The 19,578-nt window shown below is 39.6% G+C and overlaps 1 protein-coding gene across 5 annotated transcripts in view; it reads right to left on the bottom strand.

The window, feature by feature from the left end:
• LOC131106655 (cadherin-22-like) overlaps window positions 1–19,578 on the bottom strand; it is a 176,023-nt gene that overhangs the window by 152,557 nt on the left and 3,888 nt on the right. For all 5 annotated transcript variants that reach the window (XM_058055931.1, XM_058055932.1, XM_058055929.1 and 2 more), the window contains one exon: window positions 15,575–15,789. The gene's annotated coding sequence lies outside the window, so the exon portion shown is untranslated. The remainder of the gene's footprint in view (window positions 1–15,574; window positions 15,790–19,578) is intronic.

The following is a 19,578-nucleotide window of genomic DNA, read 5'->3' as shown; positions in this document are numbered from 1 at the left end:
GTCATAGATCCATTTTCAGGGGGTTTTTACATGAGAAAAAAATGTAACGACTAAATGTTCGTGAATGCGCCTCGCTTTTTGTCTGCGCTACTCGCTTGCTACGCCGCCATGTATGGGTCGCTTTGTCAAGATTGAGCGGAAGGGGAAGTACATCTAGTGTGGAGTGTGTCTCTCCAACGTTTATCTGCAGATATATGCTGGAGCGAAGCACGCCATAAGGAAAAAGTAAATAAGTACATGTAATAAAGTCTCACTGAACAATGACAGCACATCTTATGCACTTAGTGTATATGTGTCTGTTTACAGAGGTGTCTCCACATTAAGGCCAGGAGGCACGTACTGTAGCTGAGAAGTTCCACCGGGTCGGAGTCAGGTCTGTGCATCGCGAAGACAGATGGGCGTGGTGGCGGTTATCACCTCTGTGTACTCTGTCGCCGAATGTCTCGCCTTTTTGTCTACTTTTAGGAAGACTTGAAATATGCAGCATGGGAAATGGGACATTATGCTAAGGGGAGGTCTTTTCAGCAGCCTACAGGCTCCTGTGCAGAGCAGAGTGAACGGGACACTGTTCTACCATAGTATATCTTTTTTTAAGTACCCCTCAGTGTGCCCCAAATACTGCTATGAGTACCAATAACCCCATTTAAGAACCAGTGTGATAGAGTTGCTGACCGTGGTTTATTTCCCTGGTATTGATGCTAACTTCCTGCTTGTTGGTTTTATCTTCAAGAATCTTCGTCCCAATTCTGAGACTGTGTGGTGATTTGGCAAATATGTACAAAAAAAATAAGTAAATAAATGATGCCAACTGCAATATCCTGCCGACTGTGTAGGAGTGTCCTCAACTCCCCCAACACTGCAGAAAGCTTTCTGATAGAGCTCTTGAAATATGGCTGGACACATTTATTATTCCATCTTCATCATCATTTGTTTCGTTGCTTTTATTATCAGAACGTCTATATACATCATTTCAGCCGTGGTAATTGTTAATGTTTATTCTGTTTTGTTTCTGCATTGCACGTACAAGAATGCAAATCGTATTCGTATCTCCAACAAGCACAAAAGTTTATGCAGTAGACTTAAACCAAAACTACATAACCAATTTACTTGAAACTTTGTGGAGGAAGAACCCATTTGATACTGCTAAACCAGGGGTGTCCAAACCTTTTCGCCGAGGGCCACATACTGAAAAATGTTGCTTGTGAACCAACACATGTAGGTATGCTAAGAACTTATATATACTGCATTTCATTTTCTATAGAAGTTTTATATATTTCAAGAAAAAGCATCTCAGCTTTGTGATATAGAGTATGCCATCCATCCATTTTCTATGCCGCTTATCATTAAGGTCGCGGTGGTATGCTGGAGCCTATCCCAGCTGATTTTGAGCAAGAAGCAGGGTACACCCTGCTTAGCCTTAGTTCATCTTCCGTCAACTTTCGGTCTGGCCCAGTCATCATTCATTCATTTTCTACCGCTTATCCTCACCAGGGTCGCGGCGGTGCTGGAGCCCATCCCAGCTGTCTTCAGGGGCGAGAGGCGGGGTACACCCTGGACTGGTCGCCAGCCAATCACAGGGCACATATAGGCAAACAACCATTCACACTCACATTCATACCTATGGACAATTTGGAGTCGCCAATTAACCTAGCATGTTTTTGGAATGTGGGAGGAAACCGGAGTACCCGGAGAAATCCCACGCATGCACGGGGAAAACATGCAAGAGATGGCCGAGGGTGAAATTGAACTGAAGTCTCCTGCACGCTAACCACTCGACCGCCGTGCAGCCCGACCCAGTCATCGTCTGAAAAAAATCAGCAGAAAGTGGCCAGCAAAAAAAAACACAACTTTATCGACACCAACTTAAGTCAACCTTTGTGAAGTATTCGGTAACTACCAAACATAATACAACAAACACACACAAATATGACACTTCATGACTGTAGTAATTTCCTGCTTTTGTTAGAGACGTTTATTCACAATATGATAACACACAACTCATGCTGCCAGCATTACGTTACTTGATACAACGCTGACATGGAAACCCGAGTTCGGGACAGTCACAGAGAAAGATTCTCCCCATCCCTTTAAAAATGACATAGTAAAAATGTCTCCAAATTGATTGATGTTCTACTTAGTGAAGGGAATTTAGTGAAGAAAACATCCATCTTTCATTGAATGCACTTCTCGATCATAGAATCAACATTGTCAAGCGGCATTGTGACAGACTGATAAATGACTGCAAAAGCACCCGCTACCTTTTGTTGAAGTCCCAGGGCGCTGCATATTGTTCCATTATAACACGTACAGACAAGATAATAAGCAGGCAAATGTACTCACAGACAGCAATAAAAAAAAAAAAAAAAAAAAAAAAGAGATGACACCATAAATTGAAATGAACCCCTGCTGGTGATTAATATAAATTGCAGACAAATCCAGGTTTTGCAAGCTTTCCAATCATTGCTGAAACTCTGAGCCAACCGGGGACAGCTTCACAATCCCCGAGCTTGGAAGTATTGTTACGTCTCCGGGGTATTATCTTACAAAGCCCATTAAGAGACAGAAACAAAGAGGAAAGAGAGAGGGGACTAATACACACACATGCAGAGTAGTTTAATCTGAGGAAATATATGTATTATCAGTACAAATCCCAGCATGTCCCGAATTATCGTTATGTTGCCATGCAGCTGCGCGCTCATGAAAAACAGATGTGATGATGGATTAATACAGAAACAAATTTCACGATGTGTAAACAAAGAAAAATATCGCATAAAGTTAAGACAGTGTTGTTTCATTTTGGGGGTTTTTTCAAATATTACTTGTACTATGTTTTTTTTTTTTCAGTGCAGACCTAATAATGCCTTCATACCTAAAAAAACGAACTTATAATTTCATGTAAACAAAGTCCAGAAGCTGTATGATCATATTGTAGATATCATGTGAACAAAAGTTTTATGACTTACTTCACAAAATGACACTTTATTCATGATTAATGACTGCAGTCCTAAAATGACTTTCACTTTTACTGCAAAATATTGATCCGAAATTGTAGAACAAGCAAGCAGGAGGATTTGAATGAGGAGGAAATAGACATTTTATGGAAGTGTTGGGTTTTTTTTGTTTGTTTTTATGGAATTTGTAGAATCACAGGACCACACTGAAAACAAAAGAAAAAATATCAGAAAATAAACATACTATTATTGAAAATTCCATTATTTGTCACTGTCAATATTTTATTTTTTTTTAGAAAAAAAAAGTCAGGTCAGTACAAGAAAAAATATAGATTTTTTTATGTTGTAATGTTTCAATTGAACTGTTTTTGGAATTATTGCACTTTTCTTTTCTTTACTGTTAGAACCACTGAAAATAAACAAAAAAAATGCTGCCATATTTTTTTCAAGAAAATAAAATGTCACAAAATGTCTCAGGAAATATATAAAAAAAAGTTGAGAAAAAAAGTCAAACTTATGTATAATTGTTATGTATAAGTTTATCTTCCGCCTCTCAAAGCAATGGTGCAATAGTGGTACATATGTGCTGTGCATTTCACCTACCTTATATTATCACATATTTATAAATTATTACCCTCCTATGGTGAATGAGATGGGTTTTCTGCAAGAAAAACAGCCAATTTCCAGAGGAAAAAGAATACAAATTTAAAAAAAACATTTTTTGACCGGAAATACGTGAATGCTGAAAAGCTAACTTTAACTTTTTGAATGCAATCTCAATGCAATAAGGTGCAGTCCTACCGTAGAGTAATGGGCTTAAAAAAAAAAAAAAAGACTGAAGATTGTGACCACAGCCAGTGTCAAGAGGCTCTCAAAGTGTAGCACAAAGTCTCATTATTATTTTTTTCTTCTAGTGAGCTGTTCCTGTTTGCACATAAATGTCATGCACTTGTACACATGGAGGAACAAGTGCCACATATAAAGTCAGCAGCAGTGCCGTGTTGCTCCCGACCGTCGCTGCCGCAATCCAGTGAGAGAGAGCGAGAGAGAGAGCAAGGAGAGAGAGAGAGAGAGAGAGAGAGGCAAGCTTTCAAAAGAAGACCTTTCAAATCAAAACACCGAGGATCTTCATCTGAACGTTGCGCTTCTCATCCATGTTTTAGAGTCTAGTCAACACTTCAGCATGAGGACAGCCATACACTTGCAGGAGAGGAAGAATTGCTTTACAGCTCGCTTGGAGAGAGTTTTTTTTTTTTTTTTTTTTTGTAGATGGGGAAAAAAAGCGTCATGCAGCAGATGATTCAATCTGATGCTGACATTGTCTGTCTGCTGCTTCCCTATAGCTTTGGACATGATAAATCTATCATGTTATTATTGTACAGATGCACACTTTCAAATGACTTGATTCCGACCCCAACTTAGCTCTAAAATTGCTTGTACAAATTAAGATATGCCTTTATTCGTCCCTCAGTGGGGAAATTTGTAAATTAGTAATTGCATTAAATTGCAAATACATCCAATACTGATACTACTCTTGGTATCGATATCGATACAAGGATGAAGAGTCTTGAACCAGTCATGATGTGCTATATATATCACTATATTGACAGTTACTATGGTACCCATTATGTCATTGTATGGTCATATCACCTCATACTTCGGTAGGGGACAAAAAAATTAAAAATTAAAAAAAAAAAATTAAACTATATGAGGAAAGCAGGGAGTGAACAAATGTAACAGTTACTGATTGTAAAAGTACCAGATGGAGGGGTAGGATTTAATAAGCTTTGCTTCTTCCTACTCCTTTTGGACATGTGGAACTGTGAACTGATTATGTGATGCATTCAAATGTAATCTGATGCATGTTCAAATGAAATAAAACCATTACCATTACTATCAGTATTTGAATGGAGCTGCGTAGCATTCAAATCACAGCAATATTCACGCTCTTTTTAGGTACATGTCTGCGTAAAAGGGGTAATTATGAGTGGCCATTTGTCTATGTGGAGAGAAGCTGTAATTTGTCTCGTTGTTGTAAACATTACCCCTCTTACTCCAGCTTCCCTTCTTCTCCCTTGAATTAACGTAAACGACGGCACAATTATCCTCCGCATGAGTAGAACGCCCGCTCTGTTGATTGATCGACCATGTATAACACATGCAAGACGGATACGATTTCCAGTCTGTATGTGTCAATCAAATTCTTAAAAAGCTGGCTTCAAACAAACTCTTGTAATAATTCACATATTTTTTTTGTGTATTGCCTTTTAACCTACACGTTTAATTTATAGTGTTTGGAACCGTTCTAGATGAAAAGGATGGCATTAAGTACTGAATGTTTTTTTCCTTCAAATAAGTGCTTCTAAGTCGTAATGTTTGTGCCTTTTAAGTTTGTGTAAACAATCTTTACCAAATACAAGCTTATAGCATTAGCCAAAACGCATAACCATCCCCGTGAGTGCGTTCCTCATTTATAATTCAGCACACACCCACGCTTAAAAAATTCTAAATTGGGTGTCTGTGAACTCTATAAAACTTTATCATGCAACATGGCTATATTTAATTCACATAATCAAAACTGTGACATCATCATAAGGAGCTCAGAGCCGAGCAGTCTAACAGTACGCCACAATCACAGGTTTTATAAGTAGAGTAATCCCGTATTTATCATAGTTAATTGGTTCCAGACGTGACAGTGATCAGTCGAGAAGCAGGTTTTCTTGGAAATGGGATATTTTCATAGAGCATACAAAACATGTTTACGACCTTCTAAATATATTTTTAACATTGTTCGATCCCTCCATCCATGAGATAACACAGCCAACCTTGATGCTCTTGGATTACTCACTATGGAAGTATTAGTAAAACCATCATGGATGTCCACAATAATGTCACATACACGAGCACTAAAAGGCATTCCAAAGGACTAAGAAAGGAAATAAAGGAGACGCAACAGGCTGCTGTTAAGGAGGTTAAAACATCTATAGAAGAAAATAAAGCACTATATGCAATGATAAACATTTTATCTTTGCCTTTTGTCTTTGACTGTTTAGGTATTGCACCGGGAAGCCATAGTGTTGCCAAGCAGGAGACTTTAACAAACTTTTCCAACTACAGGGACTGTGATGCCCTTGTCACACTCCCACATGAAAGTGTCCCCTCCTGCAGAGTCTATTGAAGTAAATACGAGTGATGACTTTGCCTCAAAGACAAGTTGATATCCATGTAGACTAGTTGAAGCTGTCATGTCAACTCACATAGTGACTGCTACTATGTTTTCTTAATGCATTATCACAGCATGTATATTAAACCATAAAATGTTGTTAGAGGGGCTGCACGGCGGTCGAGTGGTTAGCGCGCAGACCTCACAGCTCACAGCTGAGACTTGAGTTCAATCTCCGTGTGGAGTTTGCATGTTCTCCCAGTGCATGCGTGGGTTTTCTCCGGGTACTCCGGTTTCCTCCCACATTTCAAAAACATGCTAGGTTAATTGGTGACTCTAAATTGTCCATAGGTATGAATGTGAGTGTGAATGGTTGTTTGTCCATATATGTGCCCTGTGATTGGCTGGCGGCCAGTTCAGGGTGTACCTCACCTCTCAGCTGGGAAGGTAAGCGGTAGAAAATGAATGAATTAATGTTGTTAGAGGTTCTTTTTAGGGGGGTTTGAGGTCAAAATAGATACCTCCCAATGTTGTCCATTGTTAGCTAGCTCATACTACCTCATTTTCTTTAATTAGATAGCACAGAAAAGGGAAAGAAATGTGTGTTCATGTTTCACATCACACAAGGATTATGAATGATGCCCTTAACTACAGTTACAGGTGAACCATTATGCCTTTTCCACTTTTCGGACCTATAAATGTAGTTAAGAATGTTGTATTCTCGTGTTAAACGATGCCAAAGTTTCAGATAATGAGGGACGTGAGCCCTGAAAGAAGTTTGGGATGGCTCGGTTTCAAAGGGTGTGGTAAAACAGCCCCTTTGTGATGTCACAGAGGAACAGACTTCCTTATATGGGCATGGCTATAAGCCAGAGAAGCTCTGTGTCCTCCCCCAAGCTCTGCTTCCTTTGCCCTCACCCAAGCTCTCATGCTCTGTTTACTTGATAGCAATGGCTCGTATGGGAGTTTTTTTAATCTGTCAACGTTACAGATGCTGTAGAAAATGCTAAAATGCTAAAGCTACTTATCATTGACATGCAAAACGACAGTCGATTCACTTCTCTTCACCTAACAGTGTAGCTTTTATCAGCACCACTTCTAACAAAATAACAGCGGGGTCACTTCTGTTACAACAAGCTTAGAAATGTAACCGAGCAGCAACAATACAACCCAACAATAAAATAAAAAGTAATTCTACAAGGTGCTGCCTTGAAAATAAATACAGAGTATATATTTTGTGGTGGATTACAATTTAAAGTCTAAAAAAGTAGTAAAAAGAAAAGAAAAGTCCGAACCTAGCAGTCCAACTTGTATCGTCATACTCTCCAACAAAACGACAAGCTTTAGATAGTGACTATATGAAGGAACGAGAGCACCGCTTCACTCTGTGGGGGTGGATGGACTGGACCACTTCGCCCTCAACACAGGCTACAGCGAGCAAAGTGAGAGGCATGGTCAACTTGAAGAGGATAAGTACAGCCGGGATTGGGGAGAATTTTTACAGCCTTGTTTGCAGGCCATCTAAACGATACAGCGAGATCTTTTCCATTACGGCTGGAGCCGAGTGGCCGTGTAAGTCTGACAGAGACAGCCCATCATAAATCTCATTTCACAGACACTCTTTGTGAATGAGCCTCCTCTCTCTCTCCCGACAAAATGTCACCTTACGCCGCCAGTAGATAATCAGAGATGAGACGAGGTTGGCCGTGAGCGTTCCCTGCCCAATTGAGTGAAACTCATATTCATGGGCATTAAAGCCCTATTGGCAAGCAGTGATCATATTAATTTATTAGCATTGAGCACAGACTGTTTGCTTATTAAAATAAAGCCTCTTCCTTCCTGAGATGCATGAATAAACTCTGATAAGAACCAACGAAAATAATATGATAATCACCAGCATCTCACCTTCCTTTAATCCATTTATTTTCATCTCTAGCACACTTTTAAACACACCACTTAAAGAAACAATGTGCACAAATTGACAAAGAACAGCTTGATGGTGCATTCACTTGACTTCAGGAGAATAGAAAAGCTGTTGCTACGGTAACCACAGGATGCTCTACTTTAGGGTGTACCAGCCAGGATACGTGGACACTGCTCAAAGTTGTGTGCGGCACTCACATTAAAATAATCCATATTTATTTGTATGTGTTTGCATGTAAACACGTGCATTATTTAGCTCAGCTCCTTTTGCTTTTTTTGCATCCATGCAACTTGAATTTAGTTAGCTATTCAACAGATGTTTAATTATTCATGAATGCAACACTAATATGCAATTTAAAGGCTAGTGTCCTCCCCTCTGTGGGGAATTTCTGTGTACATTTTGGAACAAATAGATTACAAAATATTTTTTGGAGGGCTTTTTAGTAGCTAGTATCTGACATAAACTTACCACCATGGAGTGTCACATGGCTGTAAATTACATTGTTGGCAACCCTTATGGATTGTGGTTTATTTATTAGAAAAAAGGTCCAAGACATATTGCTTAAACAAGGACATGTTTTTCAATAACTCTTGCTCAAATGTTAGTCACCTAAATGTTTGTACCAATTTTTGTGGGGAGACACTTAAAATCCATTACGTCCAGATAATATAAACAGGTACCTGTACCTGGAAGATACCTTAATGAATTAAAGTTAAATGAGGAGAAATGATTCCTTGCTGTTGCTTAAAAAAAATGGATTTGACCTGCCCCACCTTGGCAGCCGCCCTTGCTTTTGAAAGATGGCCCTGATGCAAAAAGGACGTGCAAAACAACATCAGCTCGTCCAGAGACTCTGTGAACCATGACGCTCAGGTGAATAAGTGCCTGTTTACAAAGTGGTTGTTCTTCTATGTCCAGTGTAGGGAGGTCTAAAAGCAGTCCGAGCAGCCAACCAGCAAAACAACAAAGGCCGGATACAAGAGCTCATCCCCAGAGATAGAACACTGCCTCAAGAAAATCACATTTGGAGAAACGCAGAAGGAATGAGATGACGTTATTCTAAGAGGCTAAGTCTAAAATATGAAAACTGAACTTGGTTGAAACTGAAACTGAAAAAAGTATACAGTGAAACCTTGGTTAGTGTATTCCCATATTTGTGTATTTTTCAATTCACAACAACATCCATCTTATCCTCATAAGAGTTGCGGGCATGCTGGAGCCTATCCCAGCTGTCTTCGGGGCGAGAGGTACAGGGTTCACCCTGGACTGGTCACCAACCAATCACAGGGCACATATAGACAAACAACCATTCACACTCACATTCATACCTATGGACAATTTGGAGTCGCCAATTAACCTAGCATGTTTTTGGAATGTGGGAGGAAACCGGAGTACCCGGAGAAAACCTGGAGAGAATTTTGCCTCCAGGTAACAAAATGTTTCACGCAACTGACAAATTACAAATTGGGCAATAAACTGGTCCGCTGGGAGTAGTGCATTATGGGTAAAAGTTCAAATAGCTGTTTATTATTTTATACTCATATTGGTGCATTTTTCTTAGCTACCTTGTGATTGTTAAGTTACTGTGTGATGATTTTAGAGTTCTTCGTAAGATAACACTGAGACAGACTGTAATATTGAGTAATGACCTCTTGCGATTCAATGGTTTGACAAGCTCATTGCCTTTTAGCTTCTGATTGGTTCCTGTCAAAAAGAAAAAGGAAGGAAACCATGCGCAAATTATGCTTCAAACCTCCCAGCCACTCAAAAATTACAACAGCTGCCTTCCGATGGATGTGGAAAGAAAATTGTCACTCTTCGCTGTGAAGCGTTAAACCATAGTAAAAAAAAAGATGGAATATACAGAGGAGTTTAATTAAATGGCCAAACACCCTTGAATGATTTAATTGACGCTTCAAAGTGAGCACCGAGATTGCATCTGACGTCCGCGGTTAGGTTAGCAGCCTGACACCAACGAGTGCTTAGCAACAGAGTTTGCAGTATCACACGCGGGACAGATGGACTCCGCAGCTGTCGGGAGTCTTTTTTCCCGCCTCGTCTTTGTTGTTCTTTTGTTGTTTTTGTTATTACGCAATCACGTCACTCGCTGTCAACCTTTTAAAACTGTCCACCGGTGCATATCTTTAATGCTTCAAAGACACTATGCTTAAGTGGAAACTTGTAAGCTGCTTAAAAATGCTAATGTATTATGCCATTACCATCATTACGATGTCAAAGTATGATTGTAGTCTCACTGATGACTACAAGACATATGGTGGACATTTATTTCCCTGAGCCCAGCATGAGGCGCGTATGCGAACAAGAAGGTTAAACCAGGGCTCTAGACTGCTACTAAATGGTAGCGAGTAAATTTGTCATCGACTTTACCAGATAAAGACATAAAGACGTTCATAGCTTATTTCAAGTCAAAAAAGCCAATATGCTTGTTTTACCAGAACATGAACATAATGCTCGTATTCATAATTCAGCTTTAGTATTTCACAATGTATTTATGTCCAGTCTTCTCACATTATTAACTGAAAACCTGAATGAAAAGCAGGTTTATCCACCTCTGGTGGGTCGCTCCATCCGCATGTGCTGCCTTCTCAAGCGCAGATGCAGCCGACTCCCTCCTCTGTGCCCGGAGAGGAGATTGTGTGATAGTGTTCACAACCCCCCGTTTCAAGCGCAGTGCAAACGCTCACGTGTCACACTTGTTGTGAACCACAAATCATCCGGAGTCGTGGCACAAAACAAAAGTTCCTAGTGTCTGCATGATCCCAAATCCGTACTGAGGCAGAACTCATCCCCAAATTTGGCCCACACTCGCAAGTACAACGGGTTGGGACCGGGGCTTTATAGACGCTGCCTAATGGATGATCTCATCACGAGACTCAAACTCAAACCCTGACAAGTGTTCGGCCCCAAATGCCGCACCAATCTAAGCTTTTTAAAGCGCCACCGTGGTGAGATATTTTTTGAGGTACTCTCACAAAGACGGGAAGTCCCACACATGGCAGACATTCTTGTTCTAAATGCTGCAGCGGGGGCAGAGCTGATCGGCATGGGGGATCAGTGTATTAAAGCAAGAACTGTCTGAAACCGATGTGTGGCAAATAGATCAGAACACCCTAATTGGAAGGATGAATTAAAAAAATATAAACTGAACAGGTTGTTTTTCACCAAGTTTGGCCATAAAAGCCAAAATCTGCTCAAAATTCTCATTTTCTGTCAGGCATTTACACGGTCATGCCTTCCCGATGGCTAAAGCTAGGAAGCGTTCTCTTCTTGAATGTGGTCATGTGGTCGTTGAGCTGCCTATGCAAGGTTCCTCACAGCGTGACATTGCTGCTGAGTTTGGATGCAGTAAGATATCCATCAATCCATTTTCTATGCCATTTATCGTCACTAGGGTCGTAGGTATGCTGGAGCCTATCAATCACAGGGCACACACAATCATTCACACTCACATTCATACCTATGGACAATTTTGAGTCGCCAATTAACCTAGCATGTATGTTTTTGGAATGTTGGAATGTGGGAGTACCTGAAAAAAAAACCCATACATGGGGAGAACATGCAAACTCCACACAGAGATACCAGGGCGGGGAATCGAACCCAGGTCATCCTGATATCCTGACTGTGTGACCAGCATGCCAACCACTCATCCGCGGTGCAGCATGAAAATACTTTTCTCTTACTAGGAATCACCAAATACAATAACTTCTGCCTGAGCTTGTTTGCCATTTAAGGAAGTCCACTCCTCTGTGACATCACAAAGCGGCAGTTTGACCACGCCTTTTGAAACAGAGCGTTTTGAGCCATCCCCAAACTTAATTCAGGGCTCACTTCCAAATGCACAAACCTCATTATCGAAAACTTTAGCACCAGAATATAACATTCTAATTACATTTATAGGTCAGAAAAGTGAATACTGATGCTTATTTGAAATTTAAAATAAAACTCCATGCTCTATTCATACATTAATTTCCTTATAATTATAGCTAAGAAATAAATACTCCAAAATAGGGAGTTACTTTTCAATAACGCCAATACCATTCATACAGAATAGTGACACGGAAAAAGACGTCAGCTTTACCAGGCAGTGTGAAAGGGGCTAAAGTGTCATGTCACTGTTACAATCAAGCCAAGGAGGTCCACCCACAGCGCCGGTCCACATCTCTCAGTTGTCAACCTCCTCCTCTAGCGAATGATTCCATGGCAGGGCTCAAGAGTTAATACGGCTGAAGCAGCGAAGGCCCTGAGGGAGGGTGGGGGGGGTCGTTGTTCGGTTGGGGGTGTCTAATGAAGTGGGGCTGACTGTCCCTGACCGCCGACAAGCGATCAGATGACTAGCGAGCACTCTAAGCTCCCCCGAGCGTGAACGCCCGATCAACCGGGCCAGTCCTTCGGATCAATTAGCCAGCTTAATCGTGGCAGCACCTTCCCCCAAAAGGTCCCCTGGTTTACCTCTGTATCTGTCATTTTTACTACCCCACCACCACCATCTATCAGCCGCCACCTCTGCTTTAACACTGCATTGATGTTCCTGCTTGGTAAACGGTAATCAATGTCTTCACAACTGAGGGCTGCTTTAAATGATTTTTTTTTTCCCTCAGGAGAGCTGGCTGTGCGTTGGCTTGTATTACTTGTGAGGACATAAATTTGTCTGACTCACTTTGAATTGAAGTTGTGGTGTACACAAGATGAATATTACCTCAACTTGCTTATAGCGTATCACAACAACAGTGAGATTTTTTGCATGATTTGTGGTCAGTGAGGGAAGGGAAAGTGTGAGCAGGCTTGCTTGGATGCAGGAATGCATTCACTTTTGCACCATAAATCACTCATAAATCACTATCAGACCATTGTGGCATGTGGGTTACTGCTACACGGTCCCTATAATGTATACATTGCTTAAACCATCACGCCACGACACAAGCATTGTAGATACGGATGGAAAAAAAGCCTTCTTATGCAGGTTTAAAATGTGATGGGATAGCGTGTGAAATAGTAAAATGGCACTGAATGACTTGGTTCAATAAGAACCTCTGGCTTGGATCCATTTTTTCCTCAATTCAGCATTTTTCAAGCCCACTAACTGCGTATTTTTTTTTAATGTAAAATGATGTAAAATTTGCTTTCATTTTAGGGCTGAAACTAGCGATTATTTTAGTAGTCGTGTGCTCGTTGTTTTGATTAATCGAGTAATCAGTTAGGCCCGAGACGGACCAAATCAATATGACCCAACCACAAACCGTTAGTGGTGTGGTTTGCACCAGATGAGAAAAGAGGCAAATATGTTGATCACTGTTTTTCAAAGTTAAAGCTGATGTGTGTGAATATCTACTTTTGCCCTTAACACAAAGATGTCTGCTTTGATGAATGATTCATATTATTTTATATTATCTGAGAAGCTGAAATCAAAGGATATTTACTTTTTATTTTAATAAATGAAATTTTAAATAAGCGCACATTAAAATACTTGATTAATTAAATAGTCAATTAAAAAAATTAATACCTCATGGTTTGCAGAAAATGGAAAATACTATATGTTCTATAAGAAACCAAGTTTTTTTTAAGTCTTTATACAACAAGATCATTTGTAGAATTTTCCACCAAAATACATAATTTATAGTTCAAATAATATAATTCAAATGTGTTGCAGGTCCATTTCTGGTGTGGTTATTCATTGCAGTGGATAATTGAGGCATGGCTTCTCTTAAAGACGAGGCGGATATTTTGAGACATAAGATCAAGTTTGTAGTGTGCAGTTTGTTTGTCCAAACGAAAACTGCCTACTAACAGTCGCGGGGGTGCTGGAGGCTATCCCAGCTGTCTTCAGGCGAGAGAAGGGCTGCACCTTGGAATGGTTGCCAGCCAAATCACAGGGCACATATAGACAAACAACCATTCACACTCACATTCATACCTATGGACAATTTGGAGTCGCCAATTAACCTAGCATGTTTTTGGAATGTGGGAGGAAACCCACGCATGCACGGGGAGAACATGCAAACTCCACACAGAAATGGCCGAGGGTGGAATTGAACTTGGGTCTCCTAGCTGTGAGGCCTCCGCGGTAACCACTTGTATAATATTAATTTAAACATTTTTAATGGTTTAAAAGTGTGCAGAAAGTAGAAATGCTATACAAATTGTGGGAAAGAATAACTTTTGTGTACTCTGAGTACACTTCTTTACCCAACTGCAGAGAGCAGAAGAGAGACCATTTGTGTTGGTCTTAGAATGTAATGACGAATGGCGGATGCTCCTTCGGGTTTCAACTCCCTCAAAAAAGCAACAATTATGAAGTACTGAATCAACCTATAAGGTCTTGTGCAATATGATCACAAAGGTATTTAGTAGGAAAGTGTACAATAATACCCTACATAATATAGTCATAACTGGACTCTAGTAACATGATTGCATATGCAAAAGCCGACTGCAGCAACACATTACACAAGCACAGTGATCATGCTGCACATTATACAGGATGGAAATATAATTATATTTTAACACAAAAACACCTAAAGGAGATAAGTGTGTATTTTTCCCACAAAAAACTGTATTAACAACAAATGAATAACCCGTAAAAGTAAAAGAATTGCCTCATAGGTAAGTTTACTCCATTCAAAGGGATCTTTTCGCCATCCTCGCCCCAAAACAAAGGGTCAATAAAAGGTCACGGACTTCCGAACAGGAGAGGTGAACTTCCTACTCCTAATTGGAAAATTTAAGCCATGGATTGATCGGCTTTAGGGACATTTCGCCCCCCTCCTCTCCAAATAGCACTTAGCACAGCGTTAAGTACAGTATAGAGCACACACACATACACGTATGCAGACACTGTACCGCACGGATGACTCGGTCAAAAGTACAAACACCCCCAGAGGATTACTTGAACATTTTTAACCTCTGCCAAGGTCACTGGATAATATCTACAAATCATGACCCCTCAATATGAAGCATCCACTGAATGCAGTGATCTTTTTAGTTCACCAGTCTTGAAATATATATATTTGTAAAGTCATTTAAATAAAAGTAATACATAGCATGCTTATATCAATTATGCTGACATGCTGTAGATACTAATCAAACGTGTGGATATCCAGTAGAATCACATTAAAGTGTGCAACGACTAATTATGGATGATAATGTGAGCAAAGCATGCAGTGTGAAGCCAAATGAACATGACAGCAGTTTTTTTTTTCTCAATTTCTGCATTAATGAAAGCCAGCACGCTAATACACACGATTGTTTTAACGATTCACTTTTTTTTTTTTTTTTTAAATAGCAAGTATAAAGTGAGGATTTGTTGTTTTTTACTTTAGTGCTAGGACGGTGGCAGACGTCCAAGTTGCCTCAACAGAACACATCCTGTTGACGCATCAAGTGGCCGCAACGCGTCGGTGAATTTGAACTTAACATTCTTCACGGTTCAAGTACGTGCAAGTGGCAACAAGTTACACCGAAATGCCGGGAAAAAGGCTGCACATAAATACTCTCCAAAAAGACAAAAAAGTGCTTCCTTACCTTTGCTGTCCACGTCCACGGCGTCAGGACTCAACGACACCGCCTCTGTGCCAGGCTGCACCGTGTAAATGATCCCGGGTGGTGGAAATGAAGCTTCTCTTACGCACACGCGCTGATGCTCGTCTTGCATCCAAGCCGCGCGTCTGGCGCAGGACGAGGCATGCCGCTCTCGGCACTGCGCGATATACGAAGCCCCTGGTGGTGATGGAAGGAAGCTACAACAAGAGGAGAGAGAGAGAGAGAGAGAGAGAGAGAGAGAGGGCGGTCAAATGAGAGGTGTATTTTATAGAGGAGTTCTCTTTCAATACAAGCAAAAAGGATGTATGCAGAATGTGCAGGGGAGGAAATAAATGGGTGGTCTTAACTTCAACGACCCCATTGTTTCTGTTCTCATTCACTTAAAACAACACTGCTGCGGACAAGTTTAAATAGTGTTAAATGTATAAGAGATATGAGTATAATATTTGCTCAACTGTACAAAACACAAATGTCCAGTAGGAATAGTGTTAATGAAATGGTAATAATGGTAATGGTTTTATTTCATTTGAACATGCATCAGATTACAATTGAATGCATCACATAATCAGTTCACAGTTCCACATGTCCAAAAGGAGTAGGAAGAAGCAAAGCTTATTAAATCCTACCCCTCCATCTGGTACTTTTACAATCAGTAACTGTTACATTTGTTCACTTCCTGCTTTCCTAATATAGTTTAATTTTTTCAATTATTTTTAAAACATTATTATTATGATAAATGATTATAAAAATGATGATTACTTGTTTAATTATTTTTTATTAAAAATAAAAAAAATAAAAACATTGAAGTATTTGTGATTTTAGAAATAAGGAGTTAGTATGTTCTCTGTAGGCAGCATTATGAATTATCCTTACTGACCTTTTTTGCAGTACATTTAGCGAGTGAAGATTGCTTTTATAGTTATTAGCCCATATTTCCACACGATAAGTAAGATATGGTAGAACCAGAGAGCAATAAAGAGTGTGGAGTGATTTCTGATTAAGAACAAATTTTGCTTTGTTCAATATTGAAATATTTCTGGCCACCTTATGTTGTATATTTGTAATGTGAGGTTTCCAGCTCATATTTTCATCTATTGTGATCCCCAGAAATGTATAAAAGTATTGTATATATTGCATCATTTTTCTTCCCCCCACCCAAAAATGATCAATAGCTTGTTTCAGTGGATTCATTGAGGCATGGTGTCTAGTAGACCTAGAGGCGCGTTTGAGGATATCAGTGATGTCACAGTTACTAATTACATCCGATTACTGAATACTGATTACTGAATTAAAACGTAACTTAGTTTCTTTACAGATTACATGGGCACCGGGTGTGCAGACCAGGAGAACAAGGCAGGAGTCTGCTGCAGGACAGAAAAAAGACAACAGGGGGCAGCAGACCAAAACAAGTGTAGATTATGACACTATTATGTCAGGTAAAGTGTTTATTACTGGGAGAATCTATTTGTATGCATGCATTATTATACATGTAATTTTTTAGGACTTAAATCAACTGCGATTAATTGAAATGCAGCATCTTTTGGGGTGGAGCGAATTATTTGAGGAAATAAAGTCGCTTGCCCTCATGCATCAGGTTTGCAGGTTTTCATTAAAATATTTATTTTCACTTCTTCGTGTGTATTTATGTATTTCTGTTGTACTGGTCTGAAAGTATTTTGATGCACAATATCCTACAGAAAACTATGAATGTGATCAATAAAGTTTGATTTAATTTGATGTAAATCCTGGCGTCCATGAGGTTGTTCAGGGCATGAAAAGAAAACAGGACACATGAAAAGAATGCATGACAAAAATGGCCGCTCATTAAAACATGCACAAGGACACTGGATGGGCTGCATTGAAGCTTTTTATATTGTGTTTTTTTTTTCTTTCTTTGAATGTGGTGGAAGGTGAGAATGTTGAGTATGTCCGCTTCCTTGAAGTGGATCCACCGTTAATCAGAAAGTGTGTGTGTGTGTGTCTATACCCCCAGCGTGCTAGAGAATATGAGAGTGACACAGAAGGCCAGAACCATCACAAGCAGTGTGATGCTTCAGGCAGAGGATTGAAGTTTTAAAGAAATGATGTCCTAATAGGAATTTTAACACAATGTATGGGTGTCGGGAGTTTCATCTGCCTAAAAGAATAGAATGTACCTCAAATAATTTCCGACATCGCAGTCCTTGGGCCATTCGATGCCGGCGGCTCATTATTAATTGGCCCGTGGCACATTGCACAAATCAAAATAAACCAATAAGAAAAAAACATGGCAACAATAGAGGAAAAAAAAAGGCACATAATAGAAAAAACTGTTGATACAAAATGTTGATACAAATAACTAAAACACAAAGCTTTGTATTATACAGTATATGTTTTTCTTAGCCTTTATACGCCAATGTTTTGCAGACCCGGATGTGTGGCAGACATTAAACGTGCAGTACCGCTCAAAAGTTTGGGATCACTTGGAAATTTCTTTGGCCAGTCTGATGATACTGACACTGGTTTTGATGGGTACTATTTAGTTCAGCTGCCAGGTGACGACCTGTGAGGCGTCTTTGTCTTAAACTACACACTCTCATATTTGTCTTCTTGCACAGTTGTGCATCGTTTTTATGTCCTTGTTAGACCCAGTTTGTGCTGCTCTCTGAAGAGAGTAGTTGACAGCATGGTACGAGATTTTAGTTTTAGTTAAAAAAGAAAAAGTTTAGATTTTTAGATGGGTTTTCTAATAATTTATTAGCCTTATAAAATGCTTAATTTGGATTGGATGCAGAGGACTGACAGTTGTTGATAGTAGGGATCTATGCAAAAGTGTAGATCGTCCTTTGCAAACCATTTGATTAATTTTAATTGTTTGTGATACAAATGTTTGTGAAATGCAGGAAAATTTGTTTTTCTTTGGAAAACAAAGAAATTTGCAAGTGATCCCAAACTTTTGAGCGGTAGTGTACGTACTGTAAATATTATGTGATGTTCTCTGATTGGTTTATAACTGCCAACATACGTATTACGTCCCTGTGTCAATGAAAAATGGTCCAACAGTCAATCAAACGGAGCGCATACCAAAGTAGGACAACATTTGTACAGATTTTTGAACGAAGGCACACCGGATGTAACATTCAAATTTGAGTTCAAGTGAACCGAGTTCACATGCAAGCTAACCGAGACCCATCTTCCAAGTGGTTTCTGTCCGCTTGTTTGATGCACACCACGGTTCTGATGATCAAACAAACTACATTATATTATTATTGACTAGTAATCCACTAGACTACAGTGCAACAACCAATTACTTCCCTGTTTTTGTCATGGAGGACGCAGCAGCTGGTTAAGACTATGGCCTAAATCAACTTGACACAAGTGCATGACGTATACAAACTGTCACAACGTGTTGTAATTGCGACATACTGCAACTGTTGTACTCTGGTACCCAAAAATGCAAAGCAGGACAGTCTCAGAATGAGGAGCATAAAATAATCCTAAATCACCGAAATGATTGTCTGGTACGTAAACAGGTTTGTTAAAGTCAAAGCCTAAATCAGAAAGCTGATCCTCAATCAGGTGAATGGACAGCTGCTCGTTCCCAAGCAGACTACAGAGGAAATATTCCCTGAAGCTAGTCCTATATCAAAGCCGTGGACCAACTAAGTTATTTATGAGGTTTCAGAATAAGAATTTCCTCCCCTTGCCATTGATTCAATATCAGGGAATGTTTTATATTATCACTCCATGGTCACAGTCATGAGAATTAAACGCTTTCAATTCAGTAAAATAGTATTTACAAATGATGGCCTCCATCTTCAATTGACATCAGGTTAGTGATTGAACGCAACACATGGTGGTCTCTTTTCATTCATGCATGAGTAAATAAACTTCTTACAAAAAGTTATTTGGTGATTCTGCCTCTGTGAAAAATGTATTTTTCAGATTAATATATTTGTATTACAGGTTCAAGTCAAACTGTTGGCAAAAATTAAAATGGCCACAAA

Source organism: Doryrhamphus excisus, chromosome 18, assembly GCF_030265055.1.
Source record: "Doryrhamphus excisus isolate RoL2022-K1 chromosome 18, RoL_Dexc_1.0, whole genome shotgun sequence".
NCBI lineage: Eukaryota > Metazoa > Chordata > Actinopteri > Syngnathiformes > Syngnathidae > Doryrhamphus > Doryrhamphus excisus.
The sequence above is the reverse complement of the archived record's forward strand: the minus strand, read 5'-3'. Positions and strand labels throughout refer to the sequence as shown.